This window comes from Canis aureus, chromosome 10 (genome assembly GCF_053574225.1).
Source record: "Canis aureus isolate CA01 chromosome 10, VMU_Caureus_v.1.0, whole genome shotgun sequence".
Taxonomy (NCBI): Eukaryota; Metazoa; Chordata; class Mammalia; order Carnivora; family Canidae; genus Canis; species Canis aureus.
The window spans coordinates 71,187,055-71,207,847 of NC_135620.1; the positions used below are offsets into that span (position 1 = coordinate 71,187,055).

Below are 20,793 nucleotides of genomic sequence, written 5' to 3' on the forward strand. Positions count from 1 at the left end.
ACATGGTGTCACTGCTTTCATGGTGGTTATAGCTGGTGAACCTAGGCTTTATACATCCCGTGAGGAGAGTTTGGGATAAATGGCTAGTATGATATAGTTCATCATAAAACCACTGCATATTAAAATTATATGAGGCCTTGGAGACCAAATAATCTTTTTATAAATGAGAACAAATGGTATAGCCAAGAAGTGATCTATGTAAAATCATATGGAAAGCCACTGAGAAAACTGGACTTCTCTCACAGCTAATGCTTTTTTCCCTTTTCTCTACTCTCAAGAAGCTTATAGATTTACTGACACATGAAATGATTTGGAAAGACAATATGTCAGTATATATTAAATACTTTGTAAAGCAAGCAAGCAAGCTCGCCCACCTGGAAAGAGTTCTGCAGTTAGGAAGACATTTAGGGAAAACTTCTATAGGAGGGAGATCTAATCAAGGTCTTGATGACTGATGACATGGGAGAGACCATTCCAGACATGGAGAAATAAATGAAAAACACTGCCATTTTGAAACTCTAAGAGGCTAAAATCAGTTTTGTGTTTTGTTTTGTTTTGTTTTGTTTTGTTTTCCAGACTCTTAATCTCAAGGGTCTTTTCTTCAGGAAGCAGTATTGCTTAATGTAGGTATTAGGCTTAGTGGGTAAAAAATTACAAATAAATGGGCATTACATGCATAGATATATGTTTCCTTGGTGCTTTGGATTATAAAAACATTACCCTACAAGAAGATTATACTAGATCTCTATTTTTTTTCCTGGGGGGCATTGAAGATTAAATTTACTCAAGCCCCAACATGAATATCTTATTAAAGAGCCATTTTAAGAAAGCATCTTTTCTCTCTCTAAAATCTGTGAATTGGAAAATAAATGCATCTTTTTTTTTTTTTTTTTTTTTTCCTGATGGGACCTCCCACAGACTTTCTGTTAGAAGTTTTTTTGTGCTTCGAGAAAGCACCATTTGCCGAAAAAGAATATTAGTTGCTCAGCCTAAATCTGCTGGAAAGATGTGAAAGTCAGCAATTAATATGATTCATAGGTATTTGAGCCATAAGGAGAATCCACAAACATTAAGAGAATTAACTTAGATACAGAAACATGTAGCTTCTTGAATGAAGTTTCCTGCTGACCCTAGCTCTCTCTCAGGACAGGGGATTCCTTCAAGTGTAACTATGTGCTATGGGAGTCATATGACGGCAGTTTTCTTACAAACTGGAGTCCAAATTATTTTGGATATGGTGAGAGCTCTTGGAATCTTATCCCTGCTTGTCAAACAAGGCAAATTTGCTCTCTTTTGGAAAGCTCTATATCCAGGTGGACTGGACCAAGGTATCCTGGGCATTTCTAATGCCTTATTGGGTTTGTAAGGGCAATCTGTCAGCCTCAGCTGATTCTAGAAGCTGCTCCCCCCTGACTGGTGACAATGGAGTGTTGGAATTGGTAGGTTGAAGCTCTCACAGCTTTCCATCCAAATGCTGAAATAGCTTTTGGCAGGCTGCAGAGCTGACTGAGCAGGGTGGGGGACCATTCCCTATGATTGAGTGGGTATAGGTTTTCTAAAACTCAGAGGTAAAGAAAGAAGACTTTCATAATTCAGAAAATTTCCTTCTCCTTCTTGCCAAAAGAGACAATCCAGGGAGGAGAGAGAACTCGGGTGTAGTGGACTTGGGGTTGACTGTTGATTGTATCCTTTACTGAGCTCTTGGAGAAGTTTAATGGACCCTTTGCCTCAACTGTAGAGACACTGATATAAAATATATATATATATATAAAAGACACTGATATATAATTTAAAGGATTGTAGTAATGCTCAACTAAGAGATGACACACAAAACACCTGCAGTAAGAGACTCTTAAGTGGCAGTAATTTAAAAAAAAACAAACGAAAAAAAAACATACCAGGTTGTAAAATAACTTTGGGGGAGTGGAAAGGGAGAGCCCTTAAAGGGAGAGCCCATCTAAAAGGTCCATTGGAATGAAACGAGTTCTAGAGTTTAGCCCAGCTTTTCTATGCCTGTTCTATTTTGTCAGCATACCTAGAAGTGATCAGCCGAGCACACTCATCCCACACTTGTCTGCAGGTGACTAAAGTCTAAAGCAGAACAGCACTTTACTCACTCATACCCAGAAAGAACTATGATTACCCTATGGGCTTGAGTGCTCATTATAGTTGGTCAACTGATTCTTTCCACTGTACATAAAAAGATTCCCAACAGGGGCCAAATATCTAGTAGGGAGGATATGATTAGAAGATACACAGTGGAAAATGGATCAACTCAAGGCTCTTACTGGCCAATATCAAAGAACTATGACTATTGGCTGATCTTCTCCAAGGTAGAAACCAAATTACCAAAACTGTTCATGCCAGTAGGACAATGTCCATATGCTGAAACACTTCTTCTCCCTCCCTCCCTTTCTTCTGTTCCTAGCATGTTGGATGAGCAGATTAGGTGGGGGTGCAACCACAAAGTAACTGTATTTTTCCTCTTCTATCCCTGCCCCCTTGGATGAAAATCCCTGGTAGCCCAACAGCTGATCTGCTCACTCTTAGAGAAAGTGTGCTTTCTATCCATTTTAAACCACAATATAATTTTGTTTGAGTAATTAAAATGTTCTGTCTCCTTTAGTAGTCAGAATGTTATACTTCATTAGAATTTACGCTTTCCCCCTTCTCAGTTCAGGAAGCCCATACTAGGTAAATGGCATAAATGTGGGGGGTGTTTGATGAATTGTTTTTATTCTTTTTCTCCACTTTATGCTTTTTTTTTTCTAAAAAAATATTTTATTTATTTGAGAGAAAGAGTGAACAGGAGAGAGAGCATGGGCAGGGTGAGGAGCAGAGGGAGAAACAGATTCCCTGCTGAGCAGGGAGCCCGACGTGAGGTTGATCCCAGGCCCCTGGGATCATGACCTGAGCTGAAGGCAGATGCTCAACCAACTGAACCACCCAGGTGCCCTCCACTTTATACTTTAATTATCCTTCCCACTTATAGAAAATTCTGTTTCTGGGGATCCCTGGGTGGCGCAGCGGTTTGGCGCCTGCCTTTGGCCCAGGGCGCGATCCTGGAGACCCAGGATCGAATCCCATGTCAGGCTCCCGGTGCATGGAGCCTGCTTCTCCCTCTGCCTATGTCTCTGCCTCTCTCTCTCTCTCTCTGTATGACTATCATAAATAAAAAAAAAAAGTAAAAAAAAAAAAAAAGAAAATTCTGTTTCTGATTCCTTCAGGAGCAAAACTGAGTCAGTGACGAAGAGATGAGCTGGGCAGGGAAAAGTTTTGAGATTAGTACTATTGTGAGATGGCATCAGAGCTCCCTGGTCTTGGCAATTGTTTAAAGGTAATTCTCTTATAAAGTGTTCTGTGCATTAATGAGGATCTCTCTTCACCCCCTTCTCTTTTCTGGGAACGTCTCTCCAGCATAAATGATAGGGATGAATTCATCTCTTCTAGTTGGTCGCTTAGGAGGTCACCACCTTCTGCACAATCTTTGCTGGGTTTTCACCATGGCTCCTGGTACCTCTCTCAGAGCCTGTTCAGATGCTTCTTCCCTGGCTGCCTTGCTCCCTTTTGTGGACCCATCATAACATTATGGAAGAAAATGGTATTCTATGAGAAAATAGAGAAAATGAATCTAACTTTGGTCTGTATATTAGATAAGGATGTCATTCTCTAGAAGACCTTACCCAAGCTGAGACCTGAAAAATTCATAGAATTTGTTAAAGCCAAAGATTTGGGATGAGGGGAGGCATTGAGTGGAATGGGGAGCATGTGCATAGGCTGGAAAGAAGTACAAAGATGGTGCATTCCAGATACTAAAGGAAATTCAGTTTAACTGAAGATTTTCTGAGAGGAGGGCGGAATGTGAGACAAGATTAGAAGGAAAATTGTAGCTAGATCCCAAAAGCCTAAGAAGAGTACAATGGAAACATCTATGCTTTTGAGGAAGGGGTCTGTTTACACAGTGTAGATGATTTGAAGTACATATGGTGGCGTTTCATTTCAGAGGATCTATCACATTCATCTTGATTAGAATGAAGAGCTTCTCGAGTCTCCACAACCATATTTCTCACATACCATCTTGTTTTCCCATTAACTTGGCAAGGACACATGGGTCCCATCTCTAAGCCACGTCATATACCAGGGCCTAGGGATTCCTATATGAATGGGACATATATTGTACATCAAGGCTAAGGGAGAGAAAGAGAAGGAAGTTGATGGTGTCAGCTTTGAATTATATAATAGAGCATCTACATTCTAAATTCTATAATAGATGTCTTCCATGGGGTGTGGAGGCAAGTGGAAGAACATAGAAGAATAAAAATAAAGCCAATTTAGAGGTAGGCAAGGGTAGTGAACAAACACTTCCAAGAGTAGGCGATATGCCTGAGCCAAGGACTAGAGAAGTGTAGGTGTTAACCAGGTGAATGATGGGCTGGAAGAAGTACCAAAGGCCACATTTGTGAAGAGACAGGAAACATGAAAGCTTAATGTATTCAGGAAAGCATAAGTTGCCCAGATTGGCTGTAAGATAGCATGTCTGCATGTGGGAGTTACAAGAGGTGTGGCTAGAAAGGTAAATAGGGGCCATATCAAGAAAGCCTTGTATGTCTTATTAATAAACGTAGACTTTTATTTTAGGGTAGTTCTGAGGAGGTGATATGGTCTCTGAGGTTTTGGGTGCATCTTTCTATATCTGGTCTGTAGCCAACAACCCTCGGTTACTGCTATTCATATGAGAAGTGTAGCTCGTGGAAGGTGGATCATGGCTCAGGAGTTACAGAGGAATAGCAAACTTAAAACTGCCTGGCAAAAATTTACTGAGGTTGTCATGCAGAGGAATGTACAATGTACAGGGTAAAATGAACACAGATGGAAACACAGATCACTCACCAACACAAGACTTAGTTCACAGAACTTGGAGTTGTGTGTCTCAGGAAAGTGGGGGCTCAGGAAGACAGGCTGAAACCCAAGTTTGCCTAAAGTGATTCTGAGTTGTTCATGCTCTTCCGCACAAGGAGAATTAGGGAGCTCAAGTTACCCTGTTAAATACTGGTGTTCTGAGACGCAAATATAATGGGTTTATTATCTAAAGCTTAGTGTTGTCCAAACATTCCAATTTGGCATGTTGTTGCTGCAGTGGAAACTTTGCCATTAGGAGGTGGGGTTTTTTGTTTGTTTGTTTTTTTCTGTTGTTGTTTCTACCCACTCCTTTTCCCCCTGCCTAGCAACTCCTTGGCTGCCAGAGCATTACCTGTTGCCCTTAAGGGCAGGGGCCTAGTAGATCTGATACTGACTTTTAGTGGTATAATTTAAGTGTACATATGTTTTGAATGAATGCACGTGTGTGTGGATGGATGGATAGATAGATAGATAGATAGATAGATAGATAGATAGACAGTTTTGCATGGTACCCCTGGAGTGAAAAACAATTACAATTGTCTCATTTCAAATATGTATAAGTGTAGTCCAGTAAAAAAAATTACTTGAGTGTCACAGTGTTAGCTTATTTTGTTAACTTTCTATTTTATTATTCCATCTTTTTTTTTCTTAAAGATTTTATCTATCTGAGAGACAGAGAGAGAGGGAGAGAGAGAGAGACCACAAGCGGAAGTGGGGAGCAGAGGGAGAGGGAGAAGCAGACTCCCCACTAAGCAGAGAACCCAATGCTGGGCTCCATCCCAGGATCCCAGGATCATGACCTGAGCTGAAGGCAGATGCTTAACCAATTGAGCTACCCAGGCACTCATTCCATCCTTTTAACCATAATTCATATGGGTACCTAAAATAGATTATATCCCGGACATCAAAATTTAAAATTTCTACAAAATCAGATTTACTTTGGAATGAAATAGAACTATTATTATCTTTAATGGAGAAGTAAGAAATAGAGTTCTTATAATCTTGTGATCTTCCCTTTGTTTCAATTTCCCAATTTAATTTTAACTAGATGCTGTCTTATGTTCCCTTCATTGTGCCTTTTCTTTCAAGATGCTTAAAGTAAGCCTCCGTATTAGGTGGTGATATAATGAAATTGTCTAGTGTCCCCTCTGCTAATGCTAACAACAATGCTTTTTTGTGACAACTGTCCCTGAAAGTATTTTCCTCTTTTGTGGAGTGGGCCAAACCTATTCTTACCATGATATGAAGCATTGGTCTGATCATACTATCAATTTTGGTGACTGAGTCCTGTCCTTAAGATGGACATTGCCAGAGTCTGACAAAAAGCCATTCACCTTTTTCTAATCTGAGTCATGAATCTTTCACTTCATACCACCTCACAACTTTCCAACCCTAGAGTGAATTTCCTGGATTCTTTCTCCTTGTACCAGGCCCCAAGGCCTAAACTCTGTATACTTTATCAAGTGTTGATCTCTGATTTACTTCTTCAACGGCACTCTACATTATTCCAAGCAATAAGTCAGATAATATACATAAGGAATTTAGCACAAGCTAAGCAATCAATACATAGAAAAATAAAATTTGCTTTCTTAATAGTATATGCCACCAGCCTTAGGATGGGGTTTAATGAAATATAGATCCATTTAAAACCCTAGCTAAGATCATTTATGGCTAGAATTCCCTTTAAGTGGGTTCCCAATTGGCTATTTTTTTTTTTTAACCTCCATCCATCTTCCTCCACCTACTCACCACTCTCACTGGATCACTATAATGCAAAAGCTAGCTAATTTCTTCCCAGTGAGAGTGTTCACCAAGACCCCAAGAATTCAGGTTCTATTATTTACTAGCTTTGTGACTCTAGACAGGTTGCTTCTCTGTGTCTTTGTTTACTCCTTTGCAAAGTGAGGACAGTAATAGTGCTTGTCTCATAAGGTTGCTGCAAGGATTAATTGGGTTAAGATATGCAAAGCTAACAAACTGGCCCAAGGAATCACTGTATGAGGGTATATTACTGCTAGTGTGATTCTCCCTTCTTTTAGGTCAGAACTCATCGGAAGCTCCCAGGAAAGGAAAGTCACAGAATGGCTTTCATGAAAGGTCTGTAGAGCTGCGCATCTATCCACAATATGGCCAACTTTATGCTACTATGGAAAGAAGAGTTTATTTTTTTGTTGTAGTCTTCAAATAAAATGGGATTTTTGACCTTATCTTTGAGAAACAAAATGTTCATTAAAGCATTGGATTTCCCCTTCCCCCTGACGAAGGCATAATCAGCACCCGACAGTGAATTTGAATGTCCACTTTTAGATAAAGTTGAAAAGTAATTCATTTATCATTAAAGTGGAATATACACTGCCAAAATAATTGAAGAACAGTTTCAGCCAGGGTCCCTAATGACATGTGAAATGCATGTGAAATGTGGTAAATTTTCATTAAATGCAGCCAACTCTCAAATAGGATTTGTCATGGTAACAATAAACTGCATTACTCTTATATAAATGTTAAAGATTAGAATATATTACGTTATAATCCCAATACAATAATTATATGTTTTATATTCATATGATTACCCTCATTACCTTCATCTGATAGCGAAGAAAGGTCTTCTATCCCTTGTTGCACCTGGGACTCTCATTTGCACTTAAATAATTCCTCAATACACGTGATACAAGCAACCTTGATCAATATCAGAACAGTTTCTAAGGACATGAGATCTGCATTTCAATCGACAGGAAGCTTTCACAATAGAATGAACAGTGGACTTTGCTGCTGTTTCATCTCTGTCTGTCTCTGTCTCTGTCTCTCCCACAGAGACATACACACACTCTCTTTCCCTTCTTTCGTATTCAACATCAGTTGTGCCTTGAAACCTACACCTGAATAGTATGTGAAAGAATCTGGACGAGCCTAAGGTCCCCCTGCATCAAGTTGCACATTTCAATTTTAGTAAAGTCACAAGGTCCATATAAACTTTCATAAATTAAATGAATTGTAGGTATCAAACAACCTCTAAATATTTTAAGATACATTATTTCAAGGACCTAAAGACTGTTTTGTCAGTATGTACACAAAGGGATCTAATTTTAAGCTCTGTGAGAAAATTCACAGAGATATAATCTCACATGTGAGATAATGTTATCATACTCCAAGGCTAGTGGAACTGGAGACCCTCTTCACAGTGAAAATTGCACTCAATTCATCTTTAAAACTCATTTCTAATTTCCTTGCAGTGACAATTCTTTACTTTTGACAATGCTGATGATAAGAAATCACATGAGAATAGCATATAAAGCCTATAATAGAAATGTAATGCATTTCTTAATGCATCTTAAAAAAAAGACCGTTTTTCTCTATTGCAAGGTACAGAGAAATCCATAGATTTCTATTATGGGCTGAATTGTGTACTCCTCTCACTCCCAAATTCCTACATTAAAGACCTACCCTCAATATGACTGTATTTATAGGGAGACAGGTAAGGTTAATTGAAGTCATAAGGTGGGGCCCTAATCTGATAACTGGTGTCCTTATTAGAAGAGAAGAAACACCAGGGATGTCTCCCTTTCTCTCTCTCTGCACGCAAAGAGAAGAGGCCATGTGAGGACACAGTGAGAAGGTGGCCATCTGTAAGCCATGAAGAGAGACCCCACCAGAAACAAGCCTAATGACACCTTAATCTGGATTCTAAGCCTCCAGAATTGTGAGAAAATAAATTTCTGTTGTGTAAGCCACCCACTTTGTGGTATTTTATGATGGTAGCCTGCACAGACTAATACCATCTTATCCATGAATCATTTTACAATGATTAATTATATTATTGGGAATTAGACCATGTGCCAAGTGCTGGGATACAGAGGCAAGTGAGACATGGTCCCTTTTATTGGATGGGACCCTAAATTCATCTTACTTTTGGTGAGAGAACAGACCCATAGAGAGGACTATTAATCTCAGGGTCCCAGAACTAGTCATCGCAAGGCTGGGTACAAATGCAATTCTCCTGATTAACTTCAGCCTGACATTGAGGCCTGTGCTCTTTTCATGGAAGTGAATGGTAACTTCCATTAGGACAGGGAGGTATTAAAAATGCATTTTGGAAAATTAAAAAATCCCCTATAGAAACACTCATTTGAATCACAGACTGTTTCTTTCAATTTCCTATTTCCAGTTCTAGGCCTCAGGCCTCCCACATGAACTCAGAGCCTGATAATGTCTTTGGGTCTTCAAGCCAATTAGAGAGACTTGTTCTTCTCCACTAACTATTGCTAAGCAACAAGGTGTGCTGTCTCGTAGGGACAGAGTTGTAACCTTTAATTTCCTGTCAGCCGGGAAATTTTCCTAGAATTTTCTGGAGGTAAAAGGCTCACACAGGAAGAAAAGGATAGAATTCAGCTGGAAACCACCCAAATTTCCTCATTTTTAGCTTCATCTCAGACAAACCTCAGTCAAGGAGACCCAGACTGCAAAGCTATGCTGTAATTTTAGTTTGTTTGCCAAAACAGATAATGATGAGGAAGAAGAGTTTTAAATGAAAAAAGATAGCTTGGAGGGTTTTTTGTTTTTTTTTTTTAAACTTACAGAAATGGGATTATGTTAGTGTATAATTTATATAAGGCTGTTAAATCAAAGCAAGTAAAAGGATATGGGAAGGTAACAAAGAAAACGGGCTTTAATTCTTGGTGTTTTCTTTAGGTAATTGAAAAAACATCTGCCACATCATAATTTATAGGGTTTTTCTTTTCTTTTTTTTTAGATTTTATTTATTTATTCATAAGAGACACTGAGAGAGGCAGAGAGATAGGCAGAGGGAGAAGCAGGCTCCTCGTGGGGAGCCCGATGCGGACTCAGTCCCAGGCCCCTGGGATCATGCCCTGAGCCAAAGGCGGACACTCAACCACTGAGCCACTCAGGTGCCCCCATAATTTTGTCTTTAAATTCTGGGAGAATGGGGTCAGGCCAGGAGGGAAGCGCAGGTATTATACATTGAACCTGACCTAAAATGTTTACGGCACTGCAGTGGATTTAAGAAGAGATTATAATGTCAGATCTTCTGATTGTTTTGTTTTGTTAAGAGTAGAGAGTTGCATTAGATGATCCTCACATGGCTCTGTGAATTGCTTACTGTGACATTCACTTGCTAGTGTTACTCATGTTCTCCTTCACATGCCCCAGCCTCCTTTGCACTTGGCTGGACCATGTGACTCATTTCACCAATGAAATATGAGTGGAAACAACGTGATTCCTTTCAGGGGAAGAGGTTAAGTGTCAAGTGTGCTTCCCCTCAGCCCATCATTTCTGTAGTTGGAAGAGGAGGCTTTCTATTGGCAGAAACATAGAATGGAAAGGGACTGGATCCCTGAATCACTGATTGGGGGACAGCCATCTAGGAGAGCCACCAAGGCCTCATCAGACACTAAGTAAGAAATAAACTGTTCTAAAAATAAAGTTTTTAAAAAGGTCACTAAAACTGGTGGATTTTTATAGTATCTAATGATGAGTACAGGTCGATGAAATGTACCTCTTCATTTTCTTGCATCTACAGCTCTGAGCTTTTTCAGACGTCACCCTTTTTACATCATAAGCTTAAGGAGGGTGATCCTATCTCTCACTCTAGAAAAAAAGTCCTTATTGGTCTTTTTTTTTTTTTTTTTCTTTTTTGGTCCATTCCCTTTGCCAGTGTGATTGGTTTGGGGTGGGCATGGGACCAGACTGTGAAGCTTTTGGGCCTGTGAAAAGGTTTTCTTGTTCCTCAGAAGGAGAAATAGATTGAGATTTTTCCTTTCTGATGAGAGATGAGGGGTAATGCAACAAAGCAACCTAAGGTGATTTGCTGACTAACTTCAGGTCATTTTCATCATCTAGCTGAAATGTCTAAATACTAAATAGAATTGATTAGGGGCTCAGAACTGAGGAAGGGAGGAAAGGATTGAAAGAGGAGGTTCTAGAAGCACTGTGGTGGACAGTGTCAGGGGGCACCCAGAAATATAGCCCTAAGGAGGATAATGGCCTTTAACCTTTCAGAATAGTGGTATCTGCCCCTGACTTTAAGTGGCCACATGGGTGATCATGTCCTTCAGTTATTGCAGATTCTTGTGTGCTCAACATGCTTGTATGGATGGAGCTCAGGCAGTGGAATAGGAGAAGATCAGAGTAAGCAAGAGCAGCAGAAGGGGTAGTAACGAGGTGGCCAGAGCCATGGAGCAGAAGCTGCGAACAGCTATATAAAGCAAGAGTTGAAAAGAACTATATTCAGAGCAAGTAAGCACCCCACATCCCTGCAGTCCTCAAGAGTAAGCCAGGTGGGGAACACAGTATTAAATTGGAATGTCAACACTAACAAAGGAGTATGGAAAACACTATAGATGGGAGGGGGGGAAAACCCACACATTTTGTGCCAGACAGATTTAGTTTGAAATCTTGGTTGTGACATTTACAGGTTTAATTTCATTCAGCGATTTATTTCACTTTTTGAGTTTCAGAGAAACTTCTATTGTTTCTCTAACATACTTTTTTAAAAAAGATTTTATTTATTTATTCATGAGAGACACAGAGAGAGGGGCCGATACACAGGTAGAGGGAGAAGCAGGCTCCATGCAGGGAGCCCGATGTGGGACTCGATCCTGGGACTCCAGGATCACTCCCTCAGCTGAAGGCAGATAGATGCTCAACCACTGAGCCACCCAGGCATCCCACTTTTGAAAACTTTTTATCATATATATTTCCTAAATCTTGTCTAGAATTCATTTGCTCTGTATTTATTTGTTTGTTTTTGTTTTTTTCCTCTCTATTTAGATGTTTATATTAAGTTATCTCATTTGTGAAATGAGGAAGATGCCATTTTCATACCCTATCAGGCTACCTGGAGGAACAAAGGTGACACACATCTTGGAAGCCCTATTAAAACGTATAGATAAACTACTATTGAAATATTTGTACCAATTCAATCTGAGGACTCCTGCTTTGCATGAAGAATGTACTCTTCTTTTCTTTTACAAACAGCCACACTTCACTGCTATTTAGATAAAATGTGACAAAGTCAACCATAGTTACCAGCAAAACCTGGACCATTTTCATTTGACCTTGTGTGTGGACTGGCTTTGGGACCTCAGGAGCTGAGAAACATCATTGTTGGAAACTCTGAGAATGCCCTGTCACCCACACAGCTTTGCCCTTTCTAGCTTTTCAGCCTTCCACCCACCAGCCCCATCTGGCTGAGGCTTTGGTCATTGTGGGAGAAGAGAAAGGAATCTGTTTGGTTGAGTCATGACCCAGGCCCAGCATATGGTACAAAACCAATTAAGGCCCCCTTGTCCATGGCCTGAATCCATGACACAGTGGAACTGAAGGAGGTGAAACCCCAGCTTCATTTCTCCTGGCAGTCCCTGTGCCCTTGGAAGGCAAAGGGTAGAAGTTCCTGCTGGTCAGAGAAGATGAATAGGGTAAACAGACAAGGGGGCTAATTGCTTCCACTTCACCCCCGCTGCCTCCCCCAGAAATGTTCTCTGGCCAAACCAAATTCAAGGGCTCCCAGAAGACCCAATCTCCCCAAAGCCAAGAGCAACTCCCACTTCCCTGCCGCCACTTACTGTCCCCAAAGGCCTATCCAGAAGATCTGGTCAGGAAGCTTAAAAATAGTTGAGTGTGTGGTGACAAGCCTTGTGCATTTGCTTTGTGAAAATATTTTGAGCAGGGAAATAAACCTTTCAGCAGCTTATTTTTCCACTGCTCTGGGGAGCAGCTCCCACTTTCTGCAGCTGTAAGCACTTCCAGTACCTTGTGGGTGGGGGTGGGGGTGGCTGGAGAGGAAAGGCAGTACTGACTCAGGGCCTAATGGGGGTTGCTTCCCGAAGGGAGAAGCGTCTTGTCAGAAAACCAGGTGTATGAGGACCAACGACTTCTAGGATCCAGAGGGACATGGTCCAGGCAATGTAACATTTCTGGACATTCTGAACACAGGAGGAAATGTAATCCCAGGCTCCTGAATTCTGGCACGCAAGGCTCTTCTGCATCTAGCTCTGTCCACCCAGCATCACTCCCAGGCACAATGAGGTCCAGCAAATGGACATATCAGCAGTTGCCCCGTCACATCATGATGCTTCGTGTCTACATACCTTCCCACACTCGGCTCCTTCTGCTCGGAAACCCCTTTTGAGCTCTGGACCCTCATTACCACCCGACCCCTGTCCAACCTATTCCATTATTAAAATCCAGCCCAGAGTCTGTCTTCTTGAAACCTCTCCTGACTCCCTTCACAGAATATCACTATATCTCTTAAGCAACCATTCCGCCATCATTGCATCTATCACAGGGTGAAGCATTCCCTCACAGGTTCTGTGTTTTATTTATTCATCGTGATGTTTTTGTAGCCTCACATGGGATCTGGCAATAGAAAGTGCTGCCAAGCAGGTTAATTGAAGAAGTAGAAGACTGTAATATTTCTGCCAAAGAGAAGAAAGAGATTGAACTGCCATTTTTCAGGAAGCCTGGGAAAATCCAGAACCTTGTGGGGTTGAGAATTTATGAAAAGTTCATGTCTACTTCTTCCAAGTGGACATTTGCTTCAGTAAATCACTCTGTTGTCACAAATAACATAGTAAGGGACTCTGAAAACTTCTGAGTTGACCAGAGAACCTTAACATCATCTTTTTCCTTTCCAGCACTCCCTTAGGATGCTATGAACCTGTTTTTACAGGTGAGAAAACAGTTTCCACCCAAAAACCCAGGAGGAAAGAAGAGAGGATCTGGGCCTCAATTCAGATCCACCATTTCCAATAATTTTCTCTTCCCACAAATGGCCAAAATCTACTGAAAACAGAAAAAAGAAGTGCAGAAGTTTCTGATAGTTTATTATTATTTCCAGAAAACATAAAACCCATCTAAGATTTTGTCCATCAAAATTCAAGAAAATCACTGAGGGACCATGCATAGGGCAGCAGAGAATAGGATCTGTCCTCACCTGGATCCTTAATTCAGAAGAGTTTGCCTACCTTCCTTGGTGTGATGGTGATACCGATGCTGCCATCCACTGATCAAGAGCTGGGGCAATGTGGTCATCAGAGGTCAGGCTCTGTAGCCACGCTGTCCAGGCCCAAATTCCAGCTCCCCCCAGTTACTCTCCATGAGATCTCGTACATGTTACTCAAAACTCTCTGTGCCTCGGTTTCCTCATTTTTAAATTGATAGGAACCATTAGACCTACCTAACATATAAAATATAAAATGATCAGTGTGACTTCGTATGTGCCAGGTATCACCCTGAAACCATCAGATTGTTTATCTTTCATCCTAATAACAGCCCATTCAACTATTATCATCTCTGTTCTACCTATGAAATACCTGGGGCCCAGAGCAGGTATTTTTCTTTTTTCTTTTTTTTTTTTAAGATTTTATTTATTTATTCATGAGAAAGAGAGAGAGAGGCGGAGACACAGGCAAAGGGAGAAGCAGGCTTCTGTAGGGAGCCTGATGTGGGATTCGATCCCGGGACTCCAGGATCATGCCCTGGGCCAGCAGGTATTTTTCTTAGTGAGTATTCTAGATTTTGTGTCCCAATCTTTCTGAATTTAAAAATCTAGGTATATTGTCTCTGTGTCTTTGAAACTCCTGGAAACAGTGCTCCTTTGAGAATATGCTTGACAGAGTCCTGTGGCCTGAATCCATGGGGATCTAGACAAAGCTGGATAAGCTGGGATTCCCTGAGCTCTTGTCAGCTTCCCAAGTCAGAGTTGATGCTGAAAGTTCTGCATAGGGCATGGGTGTAATGTGAATAAATACCCAGAGGCTTGGGAGGTAGAGTGAAAATATTTGGAGCCGGCAAGTCTGGTCAATTAATGTGTGCTTGTGAGGCATTTTCAAAGCTGAAAGATCTCTTGTAAGTGCCAAGTGATATTAATTATTAGTATGAGGGCAGGTCCTGCCAGCAGAGTAAGATGCCCAGATTTACGTGTGTGCATGTGAGTCATCTGCTGGTGATGCTCTGCATGCCGACCCTCCAGTTCTGAGGGCAAAATTTAGTAAATGAGTGCCCTTAGGGAGGGAGGCAATAAAACCTAAAGCCTCCTTCACACAGTGTAGGGACCTGCTCTTGCAGGGGAGAGTCGCTCTCAGCCATACTGGAGTCCTGTTCAGAAGGTAAAGGTCTTGGTAGGGCCACCCATAGTGAATGTATATGCCAATGCTTATAGCCTGGGTTGGATCAGACAAACTGGGAGAAGCATGGTTACTGCTCTGCCAAAGGGTAAAGCAGGGCCATAAATGGGAGAAAAATGAACTCCGAGCTCAGAGACGGAAACGATATACAACCTGTCAGGAAGTAGAGTCCAGTGTAGGTCTGGAAAGTGGTTCAGAAGGGAGTGATAAATGGTGTGAGGGCTTGGCAGCTCTGTGAGTGCTGGATGCCTCCTGTTCAGCGTAGAGTGACCCGATCTCTTAAAAACTCTCAGGAGGGGCACGTGGGTGGCTCAGTGAGTTAAGCGTCTGATTCTTGGTCTCAATTCAGGTCATGATCTTGAGGTCCCAAGATATGGCCTCGGGGCAGGCTCTGTACTCAGTGCAGTCTGCTAGAGATTATCTCTCTTCCTTTCCTCCTTTTCCTCCTTGCTCTCTCTCAAATAAATGGGTAAAATTTTTGAAAATAAAGAAGTAAGTAAATAAATAAATAAAATCTTTCAGGATGATCAGGTGTACCTAAAATCTTTGGTTTCTCCAAGTGGATCTCATTTTACATCTCAGGCATGTTTCTGGTTGTTGTTGTTGTTGTTGTTGGGGAGAGGGGTAGAGAAGAGAGCCTAATTTTGGAAGCAGATGATCTAAACCTGAACATGTGTCCATTCATCAATGAGCTCCCTGTGACTGTGAGCAAAGTATTTCTTTTCTGTTGTAGTCAGTTCCTGATCTGGAAATGAGGAATGGACTCTAAATATTGTTTAGGTGTTCTTCCAGGGTCAACTTTCCATAATTTAGAGAACCTGGCAGATCTGTCTTTTTGTGAATTCTGGAGAACTCAAGGGTCTGTCTGAGACGTCTGGAGATATCTAGAGGGTAGGGCTGTGTTTAAAAGAACAGCTCTGTTTTATCTGTTTTAGGGGTTCATTAAAGTTTCATAAGCTATCATTTGGGGAGAAATGATGCATATATATATACATTAATGTGTATGGTTTATTCCTTTTGTGGGATTTTCTTTGAGTGAGCTTAATTCTTTAAAATAAATTTATGGCAGGTTATATAGATGACTTTTGCAATATGAGTAATAATTCCCACTTGCTGTTTTGGGATATCAAATTTCGTTAATAATAATCCACTTTATGAAGTATGTTAGAGTTTATAAAAGCTAGTTGTTTGCATGATCTTAATGGGTCCTCAAAACCACCTGTGAATTAGGCCTTTTCTTTATTTTTCTTAAAGATTTTATTTATTTGTTAGAGAGAGAAACATGAGCAGGGGAAGGAGCAGAGGAAGACAGAGAGGGAAGAGGAAAAAATCTCAAGCAGATTGCATGCTGAGCGTGGAGCCTAACATGGGGCTCGATCCTAGGTCCCTGAGAGCAGGACCTGAGCTGAAACCAAGAATTGGATGCTTAACCAACTATGCCACCCAGGTACCTCAGGCCTTTTCTTTTTATTATTATTTTTAATAGCCTTATTGCTTTTTCCATTGTAAAATTAATACGTGTAGCAGTGTGCCATGCTAAATATTTAATTCTTTTTCTTCCTGTGAAAACAACAGAAATTACCATGGTCATTCTTGGAAGGATGATTCACTTTTGAGACAATAACGTGACTCCTTTTCCCAAAAATGGAAGGAGAGGTCTGCCATCAGAGACAATTGGTGTTCCTTGATAGGGGAAATAAGCTTGGCAAATCTTGTTCTTCTCTCTCATGGTGATCTGGGTTGTCTCAAAGAGTTCAGGGAAGGAAGGAAAATGAGAACTTTTATTTCTGAGTATTTACGTAGGAGAAACAAACAGGACTCCAGTAAGGAACTGTAGAATAGAGAAGATTGCGTCATTGAGAAGCAGATGACTGAGCCACTACTTTGGACACAGGCACCCCTGGAAGGGTGTGGTACTTGGCTCCAGATGGAGCTGAACAAGCAGAGCTTAGAGATCTCTGGGTCTGAAAACCTAAAGACATTACACTCACAGGCTTGGGCTGAGGGAGCAGAAGCTCTATCCTTTGAAAAAGCACACGAGTGACACATATAAGAGATCCAAATAAGCAGTGGCCCAATGACATTTTTATAACTTCGTAGCGTGCATCAGCAAATGTCTTTTGTAAAGATCCAGATAAATTTGGGGGCTTTGTGGGCCACATGGTCTGTGTTGTAATTATTCAACTCTGCCCTTACAACATATAAGCAGCCATAGGTGATATATAACAGAACAGGTGGGTGACTGTGTTCCAAAAAACTTTACAAAAATAGACCAGATTTGCCTATGAGCCATAGTTTGATAATCCTTGGCTTAAGAAAGCCCCAGAAGTAGAACTGCTAAGTCAAAGTGTACATACTTCTCTATGTTTTTCTAGGTGTTGTCAAGTCACCCTCCAGAAGAGCTGTACCAAATCCTTATCACATATGCATGAAAGTAATTGTTTCCCTCCATGATCCCCTGTTCTCAGTATTTTTATTTTTGAAAAGAACCAAGAAGGAAAAAGTTAATTTTCTTTTCTCATCAAAGATCACGAAACAAGGGATTGACAAATTTATGACTAGAACCTAGAACGTGCAACTTTATATTAATCTACTAAGTGTGGAGAATCTCTGCAACATGATAATGGGCTATGTGTAAGAAGGGTACCAAGAGCAGAAAAAACTAGAGGCTACGGAGGGTCACGTGAATTACAGTCAAAAATAACTTTTTTTCAATACAAACTGATGTATCTACTATGGAAAACAGTTTGGAGTTTCTTCAAAATGTTAAAAATAGAACTACCTTATGAACCAGCAATCACACTACTGGTCATTTACCCAAAGAATACAAGAACACTAATTCAAAAGAATACATGCAGAGGCACCTGGTGGCTCAGTGGGTTAAGTGTCTGCTTTGGGCTCAGGTTACGATCTCAGGGTCCTGGGATTGAGCCCCATATTGAGCTCCCCGCTCAGCAGGGAGTCTGCTTCTTTTCTCCCTCTGCCCCTTCACCCTCTGCCCTTCCTCATGTGTGCATGTGCACCTCTTTCTCTCAAATAAATAGATAAAATCTTACAAAAAAAAAAAAACAAAGGGATACATACATTCCTATGTTTATAGCAGCATTATTTACAATAGCCAAATTATAGAAGCAGCCTGTGCTCATCAACTGATGAATGAATGAAGAAGATGTGGTGAGCAAATAAACACACACACACACACACACACACACAAACACTCTGGAATATTATTAAGCCATAAAAAGAATGAAATCTTGCTATTTGCAATGACATGGATGGATCTAGAGAATATAATGCTAAGTGAAATAAGTAAGTCAGAGAAAGACAAATACCATATAATCTTACTCATGTGGAACTTAAGAAACAAAACAAACAGGCAAAGGTTAAAAAAAATAAGAGAGAGAGGGAAAGAGAGAGAGCAAGAAATATATTCTTAACTATAGAGAACAAACTTACGGTTATCATAGAGGAGGTGGGTGAGGGGGATGGGTTAAATAGGTGGTGGGGATTGAGGAGGGCACTTGTTGTGATGAGCATAGAGTGTTGAATGGAAGTGTTGAATCATTATATTGCAGGCCTGAAAATGACATTATACTGTTTATTAACTAACTGGAATGAAAATGAAAACTTAAAAAAAATAATGAAAAAGAAAAGAATCTTTGTCTTCTTCATGATTGAATAGGTACATGTGTGAAGTTAAGTTACTCTCAGAAGACCAGCTGCTTAAGATCCTCATTAACAATTAACTATCTAGGTAAACTAATCTCTGCAAGAGAAATGTGCCAGCTTGAATTCAAGTGTCCCTTTGTCTACACATATCTGCCCAATAGGACCGGCACCAGAGAGAAGAAAATCCATTGGAGCTTTAGGCTAAATCTTTTGGAATCTTCCAGGGTGGATGATATGTTGGCTCAGCTATTGAGGTCACCTTTTGTTTTCTGATCTTGCCTATGACCAGACACCTGCTAGCTAGAGAGATGTGATATCAATTGGCAACATGCATACTTTGAAGACATAAAGATCTGGTTGGAATTTTAGCTCTGTTCTATAGTGGCTGTGTAGCCTTAGCTATACTTCCTCTGAGCCTATTTCTTCAAATATAAAATAAACACAATAAAATTTCCATTTTAATATATTTGTAAGGATTCAATAATTACATATTTGTAGAGTATCTAGTCAAACAGGAGGCATTATGTGTGCAATCCAATGCATTGCTTATAAACCTGTGACCTAGCTTACAGAACCACTGCGCAGCTAGGAAGAACAAAAGACCTGGTTGCACTGACCAATTCAGGTGGCCAAGGATTGGCTGGGTTACTGGAGTCTCCCAAATCACACTTCACTGGAAACAACTTGCTTGAGGAGTAATTAAGAATCAAGTCCAAGGGGGCACCTATGTGGCTTAACCAGTGAAGCATCTGACTTCAGCTCAGGTCATGATCTCAGGGTCCTGAATGGAGCCCTGCACTTTGCATTGAGCCTCACCTCAGGCTTCACTCTCAGCGTAGAGTCTGTTTCTCTCTTTCTCCCTTTGTCCCTCTCCCTGATCATGCTCACCCTTTCTCAAATAAATAAATAAAATCTTTAAAAAAAATAAGATCCAAAAATTATCAGGTCCATCAACTTGTTTCAGTAGAATGTGATCTGTTTAAACAAATACTCCAAGTCTCTACCATGCTAGGTTATATGTTTCATTCTTGGAGCATAGAAATAAACCAGGAATTAACTGCGGTGCTAGGGAGCCTCACACCATATGAAGAAACAATTAACATCAAACATTTTTAATATAATCTGATAATGTCCCGATAAAAGGTTTAATGGGGGAAATCATGAAATGCTACAGATGCAAGAAAGAAAGTCAGATGGCCGGGATTGAGTAAGACTTCCACAGAGGAAACAGAGTTTAAGTCTTAGAGAATAAAGATGTGTATATATGTGTGTGTGTGTGTGTGTGTGAGAGAGAGAGAGAGAGAGAAGAGAGAGAGAGATGGAGACAGAGTGTAAAGAGAGGGAATTCATGGTGCATAAAGGGAATGAAATGGAAGTTTTGTGTTGCAGGAGAAGTGAGGTGGTGGTTGGGAAAGAGAAAAAAAATGAGGTCAGTTATGAAAGGCTGGTCAAAATCTTAAAATTGTCATTCTTTGGAAGCCATCGAAAAATAATATAGGGGATGATGAGATAAGATTCATGCTTTAATGCTTTACAAAGATCCTCCTGGCTTCAGCGTGGAATGGATAGGGTGGGAAAACCCAAGGCCAACATACCAGTTAAGAGACTATTGCAGTAGTTTGTGTGAGAGATGGTGGTGATTGAACTGGGGAAATACATGGGAAAGCGGTAAGGGACTTACACAGTCAATGTTCATTAATAAAATTGGGCATGAGTTTTGTGTAGAGGGCGAAAAAGAGTTATTCTAATTCCCAAGTGTCTGAATTGGGTTCTGGGTGGTTGGTGGGACCATTCCTTGAGACTGGAAGAGTGGAGAAGGTGGAGATGATGGATTTAGAATGAGGAGAGATTTCAGCCAGGGACCTCTGGCGTCTGACCCACATTGCTATTGAGGATGGGCAAATCACGGTCCCTCTTTAGCTTTAGCTTCTCCAATTGTCTCATGAGGATATCGGATTCAAGAGTGGCTCCCCAGCATGCATCTGTAGCCTCACAATTACAGACTCTGATTCAGTAGGTCTGGTGCATACTTCAGGGATCAGTATTTTCAGAGAAGTTTGGAGGTGACTCTGCTGTTCTGCAG

At 40.7% G+C, this 20,793-nt stretch overlaps 2 long non-coding RNA genes across 2 annotated transcripts; one reads left to right on the forward strand and one right to left on the reverse strand.

Annotated features, from left to right (window-relative positions):
* Nucleotides 1-3,270: 3,270 nt before the first annotated feature.
* LOC144321801 (uncharacterized) lies at nt 3,271-5,056 on the reverse strand. Its single transcript, XR_013387317.1, has 2 exons — nt 4,891-5,056; nt 3,271-3,606 (listed from the first exon to the last, which is right to left on the reverse strand). It is a non-coding gene; the product is annotated as an uncharacterized LOC144321801 (long non-coding RNA).
* Nucleotides 4,255-7,106, forward strand: LOC144321800 (uncharacterized). The gene is made up of 2 exons (XR_013387316.1): nt 4,255-4,337; nt 6,939-7,106. It is a non-coding gene; the product is annotated as an uncharacterized LOC144321800 (long non-coding RNA).
* Nucleotides 7,107-20,793: the final 13,687 nt, after the last annotated feature.